The sequence below is a fragment of the Ixodes scapularis genome, unplaced genomic scaffold (genome assembly GCF_016920785.2).
Source record: "Ixodes scapularis isolate PalLabHiFi unplaced genomic scaffold, ASM1692078v2 PGA_scaffold2__306_contigs__length_199485367, whole genome shotgun sequence".
NCBI lineage: Eukaryota > Metazoa > Arthropoda > Arachnida > Ixodida > Ixodidae > Ixodes > Ixodes scapularis.
The window spans coordinates 173,135,652-173,146,464 of record NW_024609857.1 but is presented as its reverse complement, the minus strand read 5'-3'; positions in this window follow the sequence as shown (position 1 = coordinate 173,146,464).

Genomic DNA, 10,813 nt, shown 5'->3' with positions numbered 1-10,813 from the left:
CTTGATGCACGGCACGTTCCACTCAAAAAGCACATTCAGGGGCAGTATCCAGACGCCTTCATGCCATCGTCGTCGATGGTTCTGATAACATTCCAGATGAACAGCGGAGAACGAACCGCGCCCGGACGTCATTCATGGCAACACCCTGCTAATACAAAACAAATGCGAAAAAAAAAAAAAAAGTCCCCAGAGAAAATTGAAGAGAGAGAGAGAAAGAAAAACAAAAGCGTGCTTGCTCGTAGGTCACTTGACCGACATGTTGAAAATGGCGACCTTCGACGTTCTCCCGTGTCCGTGTGTAGTGGGAGAGGGAAATTCGGGGAAAAGAGATTTCCCTTTCCCCTCCCACCAACTCTTTACCCCGCATTCCTCGCTCTCGTGGGGGGTTGGCAGATGGAGGGCAGAGAGGGCCGTCGGGAAAATGGGAAGGGGTCTTTGTTTGAAAAGAACCTGTTTTTAGAATAGCCTTCGTCAGGACTTAGAAGCTGGTCGTCTCCGATCATTGCGGGATCCGGTTTGGAATCGCGGTGCTGCAACACTGCACTTGATCTGTTCTGAATTCACAAGACAAGGGAACTCGATTAAGGTATGTCAAAGTACTTCAGTTTATGGTATATTCATTAACTGCGGCGTCAGAAAGTGTTTTATTTTGAGCGCGTTCTCTAGCTTCCAAAGCACGCGCCATGCTCTATTCTTTTTGGCACCATGGTTGCTTATTTTGTTACGCAGCACAGAGACCTGATATTCAATCGTATTGAGCAAAACGCCAGTTCTACCCATCGCTTATTTTTTGTGCTTTGCAGACCTTGGCAGGATCGCTTTACCATAAAGGCCTCTTTACACATGCAGCTGAGAGCTACAAGCATAGCGCTGACCTAGCGCTAAACGCGTGCTGACGGGAGCTTTCACCAGCTGTGTATCGCACCGTCAAAACTGTTGCTCATGGCAGACGAAAAGCAGCTCAAGACACGTGAGCAGCGCTACTTCAGCGCTTCGCTGCGTGTGAGAACCGGCTTTAATGGAGACATTAATTCGATTGTACAGACTTTTGCGTTGATGGCGGGAGCTCGTTCCGTCACTTTGAAGCATAGTTTGAGCACGCACACGCTGGGTCTGTAATTCGCAGCGAACGGTCTACTAAAAATATAATATTGCGCTGGTCTGCTGTCAACAGATCGCATGTTAGATGTGAACCATTGTAGCACCTTTGTAGACTATTTGTTATTTCAATATGTGTGTGTTATATCTCATACTTTTGCTGAGCGATCGGGTATTTCACGCTGCCCCTGTTGCTAATAATCCAAATTCCTCGCAAACAGGCAAGAAGCTGCAGGTGCCCCAATAAACGGTGCTTGGACCACGACCGGTTTGGACAGCCGTCCGAGTGTTCAAGCCATCGTCGACGCAAGTGCACCTCTTCGGAATCTGGCCTTATCGTGGAGTCTACCGCTCAGGAACTTTGACTTCAGTCATCCTTGAATGCGATGTGTATTTACGAGGCAATAAAGCTACGTTTAACCTGAACTGCACGATTTTGTTTTGGAAATTTGTGGCTCGGGACCAAATGCAAAGGATAAACCTTTAGTCCCAAGGGTCTAAATCCAACGGCGCAACGTTTAGACCCAGGGGTTCAAGTGCAAGGGCCTAACAGTTGGTCCTTAGGGGTCATTTGAAACGGTGTAACAGTTAGTCCTTGGGGTCCAAGTGCAAGGGCCTAACAGTTCGTCCTCGGGGTTCAATTGAAACGGTGTAACAGTTGGTCCCAGGAGACCAAGTGTAAGGGCCTAACAGTTGGTCCTCGAGGTGCAATTGAAACGGTGTAACAGTTAGTCCTAACGGTGCTAGTGCGAGAGACTAATGGAGGGGCGCAACTGTTACTCCCCTTCCCGTTAGTCCCCGAGGGGACTAATGGTTGTGGCAACGCACTTGCTCCCTTCGGGGACTAAGTCGCGCTCCCCTTTTTCTTAGAGTGTAGCATGACCTGTGATTAACACTTTGGGACGGCGACTGAATGCTTGAACTGCCGTCAGACGGCACTTGAATGCTCCGCACAAGCGTCGTCGGACGAGCGCCGCACAACGGCGCAAAGAACATGCCCAAGCTTTCGCCGCGCGGGAATCTTTCTCACACTGCGGAGCGAGCCACAGATTTTGAAGAAGATACGCTCTTTTCAAATAACGAAATAACACAGGGCAGAAGCATAGTTAGAATCAAGCATAGCTTAGCAAGCACACGGTACACGACAAAGTTTGAAACAGCAGCCCACTTCGCAGAAATAAAAGAAAGTTGCTAACCGGCGTTTGCACGAGTCGTGCATGGGCGGTTCTGAACTTACGGGCGTTGCCAAGACGCAGCGTCTCCCAGCTCTCAGTCATCGATCGTTATTCTTGAACACGGTATTTGTAAGGAAGATATTTAAAATATCCACTAAAACGGCTGAAACGTAAAAAAAAGGAGATTTCCGAAGCTTCTGGAACTTAAACGACCATTCAAACGAGCCCAACGGAAGCTGATTGCGATAGCGATGGTCTTGCGCAGTCTTCAAGAGTCTCTTTTCCTTTTTATTTATTGTTATTTTTTTTAGAACTATACTAAGCAAAATAAATTATATTAGTAACAATAAGAATTTCCCTAAAATAATAATGTAAAACATTACAAAAAGTGAGTAAATCTTAGATTTTATTTAAACTTTAGGTTTTCTTTTTTTTTGTGTAAACCGAAACCGAAACTAACTCAAGCAACGTTTCCTTCGTCGTAATTGTTTGCGTGTGCGTGTGTGCATGCGCGTGCGTGTGTTTGTGCGCACGCGTGTGGATGCGTCCGCGTGCATGCACGTGTGCGTTTCTGGTTGTGCGTGTGTGTGCGTCTGCGCGCGGGCGTGGGTTTGCGCGTGTGCATGCGTGTGCACGTGCGTGCGCGCGCGTATGTGTGCGACTGCGAGCGCGCAAGCGTCTGTTTGTTCGTTCTATTGCACTGCGCCCGCAAGAAGAACAATTGGATGTCCCTGGACACTGTTAAAACACTAACTTATTGATTATTATTATTATTATTATTATTGTTGTTATCGAAACATAGCCCTGAGACTTTAGACACAGGGCCCTAAACTTTTCTATAGCTGGCTGTAGCTGTGTCTATAAGTTCTTAAGGCCGACCATGCAAAGCTACAGGGAGTGATAGCCTCCCATTGAATTTCCCATAGACGACCATAGGCCATTTTTTATGGGATGTCTCGGACTGGTTTATTATGGGATTTGCCTCTTTATGTGTGTGAGTTTTTGTGCATGTCACCATATTCTCAAATTAATATTTTACTCGGGTTGACATGGTCATGAGACAGGTTCTAGCAGCATGTCATGAATATTTGTCAAACATTTTCACAATATTTTGATTTCATGTTGCCAGATATAAACTCGAGACTAACTGATTTTCTTACTGTACACTTCCATCAATCAATATTTGTAAAAAATGCTAGTATAGAGCATTTCACCCTGCTTTCCGATTTCTGAGCATGGAGTTATTTGTAAGAAAATTAAATATGAACTCATATATAAAATTTTGTTTTCAAACATAAAAATTGTATGCAAAAGAGGCACTTAATTATCAGCTATTTGCATGAATTACAACTGACATTATAAGAAACTAGACTGCTAACAACTGTTGCTTTTCACGCAGAAATCTTACCTGTACATTATGTACAGAGCCATATATAAGCTTTCCAAAACCATTTCACATCATTTATTTAGCACCCTCTTCTACACCCTTCTCACATTTTTCACTAAATCTAGGGTGTAACACGAAACAGCACCTTTTTCGGTAAAATTATGAGGTTGTATTCCTAGTTTTAGGGTGTTAAAAAGGTGTAGCCGCGGGTTTAAGTTGCTACAACACCCGTTTTACACCCTTAAAGGTGTAGAAACTTTTACTGTGTAGTACGGCCGAGCATCGCTGGCGTCAGTCACCACGATATCAATAGCGTCACGGCGTTGCCCACCACCCACCAACAATCACGTTGTTAACAACAAAACCAGCGTTCTGCACATCTGGGTCGAGATGTTCATTTTCTTTTTCTTTTACGTGTGGCTCGATTTTGAACGTTTCCGTCGCGGTTTTAACCGAAGCTGTTAGCTTTCCTTGGCTCAGGAAATCAGTATCCTAGCACCTAATTAAAACATTACTGAGACTAGCTTAAGTTTAATCAATATATGAGAGACGTTTTGTTTAGGCTCTTCCAAAACACAAAGTCTGAAATATCCAATCTTATCCGATTCAAGCACAAGCTGATCGGGGTGCATGGCTAGCGTGGCGGTTTACTAACCTGAGTGCATTGATACACCTATAGGTTTTTAAGGTAGAGAAGGGGGCTTATGGTCGGTATACAGGTCAGAGTGTCGAACCGAAATTTTTATCGGTTCGATTCCGGTTCGGGTTCACGGCTTTCGGTTCGGTTCCGGTTCAGTTCCGGGGAGCCAAAAATAACGGTTCAAACCGGTTCGAACCGGTTCGAACCGGTTTGAACCGCTAAATTGAGAATATATTTTCCACGTTGTTCCGGCCATATACACTATTTACGCCGTAAAACGATTAACTCTTGAGCTTCTTCGATCGTCCGTGCAATTTACTTTTGTTTTTAGGTACCAAAATATGAAATTCAGTTATTTAATTTTGACTTAAGAGTAGAAGAAAATTTACATTAACGCACATAACGTCGTGTTCATACGACTCGACATCCCTTTGTTTACCAGTAACACATATTTTACCTGAATCAAAATGCTTAAGTACAAGAGTGAAGAGGTGAGCTTGTTGGTACATCTGGAAATAGATCGGCTTGAAATTTAGAACTATACTGCATTTTTTTTTGTCCTTTCTTCGTGTTTAAGTAAAATTCTAAAGTTCAAGCGGACTTATTTACACGGTATAAAATATTGTCGCGAAGTGCGGTAGGTTGCCTAAAATACCCGTGATATTTACAACTTTATGTCGCAGTATTAAAAGTGAAATTGTGATTGTGTCTTTGAACCAAGGAATTAAATATATCACATAAAACTATAAAATGAGCACCTCGTCGCCATATATATTACCAGATATTGTTTATGCAATACACTTCACAATATATATGTATAAGATGACGACACAACTTAGCTAAAAGCAATGAAATTTTCAAAATGTCACAACAGTTTTAGAATTATTCCTTTCGGACAATTTTTTATAAGAACACTGAGCGGCAATCAAACTGCTTGTTGTTCTAACCAAACATTGTTTACACTCAGTACCGCATGCATGCGACTAATCATGCAGCAAGGAGTAATCGCAATTGTTCACCCTAATCTATACGCACCTTCGCACTCCGATCGAATCTGGCCCGAAATAGCGCTTGTCCAAATGAACATTTTCTTGTACAGGAGAAGCTGGCATAGCCTGGCTGTTGAGGTTTGTTCTTGACAAGATGCCGCTGAATTTAATTTGCGAATGAGCATCACCCTTGCTAAGTGATGACTTTAACGCGATAGTGTTGAGGAGCTCATGTCGCAGAAAACCCGATGTCGGTGGCGTGACTAGAAAATCTTGGTTGGTCGATAAGGTGATGACGTCAGAGCTACATGCCCTCACGCAAGAATTTCAAACAACCCACAATACTCATGTGAAACGTAACATCACGCGTGTAATGAGAGTGATTAAAACATGACATGTAATGCGAATTAAAGTTCGCCGTATGTCTCAGATGATTTTACTTTTTAAAGTAATTCCTTTGCCTTAAACAAAAAAATTAAGCATTTTAGGTGGGATATGAACCCACAACCCTTCGATTGCGAGTCAGACCCTTTTGACTAGGCCACGCGAGTCACGCTTTCGTGCCAAATTAACGTGGGGAAGCTTGAGCGTCCTCCAAGGTTCTTTAGTAAAACGAAATAGTATTTCACGTTCTACTCGACATGGCAGGTACTTAATTGGACACTTTCTCACGGTTTGCGTGCGTAATCGTCATAGTTCCGCCGCGCGCCCTTGTTTACTTTGTTTTTGTCCAGCCCACAGACACATAAAAGTAATGCTGCACACATAAAAGAGGCAATAACAAATTTCTATATGTTTGAGAAGTTATATGTGTGAGGAACACATAGTTATTTAAATTAGCTTCAAAATCAGGAATGTGTATAGGGCTGTCCCATATCACTTACAACGTGGCTGTCGAGGATAGAAACGACGGAAAAGATTGGCAGAACAATTTTCAGATAATTTGGGGGGCATTGCATTAGGGTGGTCGGCCACTTATTTATGTTGTCAAATATTCAGCTAGTAAATAAATATATTTCTATAACGATCAATATATTTTACTTTATAAAGTTCCCATAACCGCTTGAGACCCTTGCGGAAGGACGATACTCGAAACTACGCGAGCTGTAGAGTCTGCATAAAAGTGTTTTTCTGTTTGCTGATTGGCAGTGTGAAACATCGGGTTGCAGGGTACGCCAAAAAGGGCTCTGTGCTCGCATAATAGATTGGAAGTCTAATACATAAAATGTTCAAAAATAGAGATATAATTAATGTAATTTTTCTAAACAATCCCTTACTTAACGCCGTACTGCAAAAAGATATGCGTAAAAATGCACGCAATGAAATTTATAATTTTACATAAATAGGGCGAAGGACAGACAAAGATTCTTAAAATTTTAGTATAAATCACATTTTATCAGCTTCCATGAGCTCGAAACTTCGCCAAATACTGCCTCGGGAGGCTAATGTTATATTCGGTTTTACCTGCACTTGTTTTGGCCCTCACTTTAGAACCCTATGCTTGAATAGCCATGCGCGCTAACATTTCTCTAGGCTGCCATGTATCATCGCCAGACTGTTATAAAAATTGCACAAATTTACAATTAGGACATGTATTGCTAGTTTTGCAAACATCACATTTCACCAGAAAGCTTAACTGTTTAACATGGTATGCAAGTGACGTCATCACACTATAGGCTGGTAGTCATTGTGATTTCTTCCTGCTGAGAAAATCGAATTCGATGGCGCAAAATGCATGCTGCATAACGTTCAAGCTCAGTGAAAGCCAAGTATTTTAAAGGGTAACTGCAAAGAAAAAAATCGAGTTTTTTTAAACAGCCTAATTAAGACAAACACGTCACAAAACAAATCTTCCGCGAAAAAAAAAGTTTCAGGCAATATTTACGCCGGAGGACGTAATTTAATCAGTCACAACTTCTCCCCCTTTAAAACTCCCGCTCTTTCGACGCGCGCAGGAGTGGCTGCTATACGTCACTCCGTGACGTATCGCAGCCATTCCGTGACGTACAATACCAACTTTGTGGCGCGCGATTTAAATCGGACGAAATAGCCGCAAACTAAAATCAGTCTCGCGCAATAAATATTGCCGTAAAAAATTTTGTTGTTGGCGGAAAAATTGTTTTGTGACATGCTTGTCCCAATTATGCTTTTTAAAGATACACTTTTTTTCTTTGCAGTTACCCTTTAAAATCACGTATTACTATTCTTAATGGATCGTCGTGAGGAACGGCGCGAGCGTCTGGAAAGACAAAAACGTACTATTTGGCAAGAGCCTTTTGCACACAAAGTAGTTTCCGGGCTAGCGCTTTTTGGTCTGCGCCAAAGATGCGGGGAAGAGGAACCTTTACAACACAGTAGGTTTTTAAAATGAACCCCCCTCTCCTCCACACACATGCACGCGCACACACGCTCACACACACACACACACACACTTCTTTTTACAGCGGAGCTATTAAGGGCTAGTTGCCCCAGTATCGTGTCCGTCAGCAAACAAATGACGACACTAAACTCTGGACAGATACCGACATCTATAAGTGACGACAGCAACCAGACAACCGGCTTGCCGGTTATCTGGTTGCCGCCGTCGCGCATAGCTGGCGGCAACCTCTCCAGCCTTTCCACTCTGGCTTGCCGACTTGCGGCCGGCAGTTACTTCATTTCCACCATAGTACAACTTCGCTGGTCTTCCTTCTTCACCAGAGTGGAAAGGCTGATGGTATTCCTCAGAAATCGTCTCCTCCGTTCGTGTGTGCTAATTCGACAATTTTAGTTTTCCCTTGTTAACAGCATCCCTTCACTGCTTTTATTTTGTACCCCGTGAAGTTTAAAGGGGTCATAAAACGATATTGGGTTGCAATGTTCATGACTTTGCAGAGGCGTACTGGTCCTAGTCTGACCCAAGTATACTCGCAAAGGCCGCCACTGATTCAGAAGCTTCTTTGCCGCGGTGAAATTGCGAGGCCAAAAATGAGACTATCTCGTTTAGTCTTGCCTTCGCAAATATTGATGACGTAATTGTGGGATCAAACCCACCCTCCTGACGACAGTCGAGCGCGGTTCATGGATTGGACAGGAGAACTGCGTGAGCACTGTACATCGGCTCGTAACAAGCAATGCCTCGGTGGACACTTAGGTAGTGGCTCGTGTCCAACCACTGCGGTAATGAGAATAGCCGAACTCTGACAATGCCTGGAGCTCTGCACGCGTTTTCTTCCTTTCCAACCCCAGCGTGGGGGTATGATTAACGTTGGCGGAATAAGGGCTCATTCACACTGGAAGCGGATCCGCGTTCGCAAAGCGGTTGCGAACGCGGTTGTATGAAGGTCCGGTGCAATTGCACGCGCACACGATGACATCAAGTGCACGTGCAATTGTATTGGATCTTTATACAACCGCGTTCGCAACCGCTTTGCTAACGCGGATCCGCTTCCAGTGTGAATGAGCGATAAGACAGGCACCAGGCCACGTGGCTGCTTCTGGCTCCGAGTTGAGGGGATGAACGATGCTCATATTTCTCTAACGTTTTGGCGACTGCCATTGCCTAGCTAAAAAAAAAAAAAAGAGAGAAAAGCCAAGTTCAATCAGTTATTAACGTTATGGAGTGATCCTGAGTAGAATTTAGTGATGTATAGGAATCTTTTTATAGCTTCTTTAAGAGAAATACAGAGAGGGTTAAAACTTGGGCAATAACTTGAGAACGACGCTCGTGTGAGACTTACAGCGGCTGCCATGGTTCGGCTGTCCCTCTGAGGTCACTAAAATATATATTTTCTTAAGTATTCCTTCCGTATACACATGTAGTGCTATCGAACGTCATATTAATAAGTTGCATTTAGTCATTTCAATGCTTGTATTCTCGGCGACATCTTTCGGATGCAGTTCAGCAGCAACGAAAAACTATTTAGGTGCATCATTGGTGTAAAATTGGTCTTGCAACATATTTTTGTACTTTCAATAAATACTGCTAAGAAGTAACCCCTGGTGTTTATAGCTTGCAAAAATATGCATTAGTTTTGCTCTCCGCGCAATAGCAGATGCAGAAAAAAATAAAGGAAAAGGCAGCTGTCGATCCCCTCCTCAACTCGCAATTTGAACAAGCGGCCACGTGATCTGACGCTAATTATATACCGTCAGTGTTCATCATAGTCATGCCCTAGGTGGCTAGGATTTGGAAAGCAAAAGCTTGGGCTGAGCTTAAGATATTTTTAGAGTTGGGCTATAATCATATTTAATTGACATGAGCCGTTACCCGAATGTTTGACGATGCTGACTGTCAAGAACCCGTGCACTCGACTAGGTGTTATGAAAACCGCTTACGTCACGGTGTCACGTGACTCGGTGCAAAATCGTGATGTCATGTTACGTCACGCTGTCAACAAGGCTAATGCATGTAGTGACTTCCTCAAATTAAATCGAGTTGACGCAGTGAGTCACGTGACGCCACGAGGTCATGTGACATTACTTGACAACATGTATTGACGGCAGGACGCCACGTGACAACGTGACACATGGTTAATCATAGTGCCAATACAAAAGTGCCACGAAAACCCACAATTTACCATACGTTGCAATTCTGTATAGGACAATTTGATCAATAGAAATACAGCCGCCAATGTTTTATTCCCATATGTTAATTTTGTGATACTAGCAAAAAATAAAATAATAAATTACCTTGAACCGTTTTCAACCGGTTACCGTTATATTTTTTTTCGGTTCGGTTCCGGTTCAGTTCCAAGATGGCGGCGACGATTTTGGTTCGGTTCAGTTCCGGTTCGGCTAAAAATAACGGTTCGGTTCCGGTTTTCGGTTCGGTTCGGTTCCGGTTCGACACCCTGATACAGGTACACTGGCTGGGTAACGGTGGGTGCGTCTTCCAGGAAAGGGGAGCATCTGCGCCCGATGCACCCGACTACAACTTTTGTTTCTTCGAGTGCAGTTGGGAAGAAAATATGTGGAGCAGTATCCGAAAAATGGCGGATGTGGCATTCGCGCTAAGAGTGCCGCGCGGCGACAGAGCGGTATAGTTAACGCGAAGATGACGTCGGCGCTGCTTTCGTATTTTATTTTCATGGAACAACGACGGGCACAATATTTTCACACTTCTAGTATATGTTCCAAATGAACATATCACACGACAGTGCTAGTTAAGCCTTTCAAGTCTAACGAAAAAAAAACTGAATAAAACGGTGATCGTTTGCTTGCGCTAACAGTGTTCGCGTGATGCACGCACTAATATTCAGCAAACCACTCGCTCGCGATGCTTCTCTCGCTGCCCGTCGTTGTGCCAAAGTTTCGTCAACGCGATGAAAGTTTAGATTATGGGTGTCCCTGCGGCGAAACTGAAAATCAGAACTTTTGGCAGAACACTTGTCGGCCATGTTTATGTCCACGGCGGCCAAGCTGAGAATCAGCACTTCCGGCCAAACACTCGCCGGCCGTGTTTATGTTTCCGGCGGCCAAGGTGGAAATCAGCACTGCTGGCCAAACACTTGCCGGCCGTGTTTATGTCTCCGGCGGCCAAGCT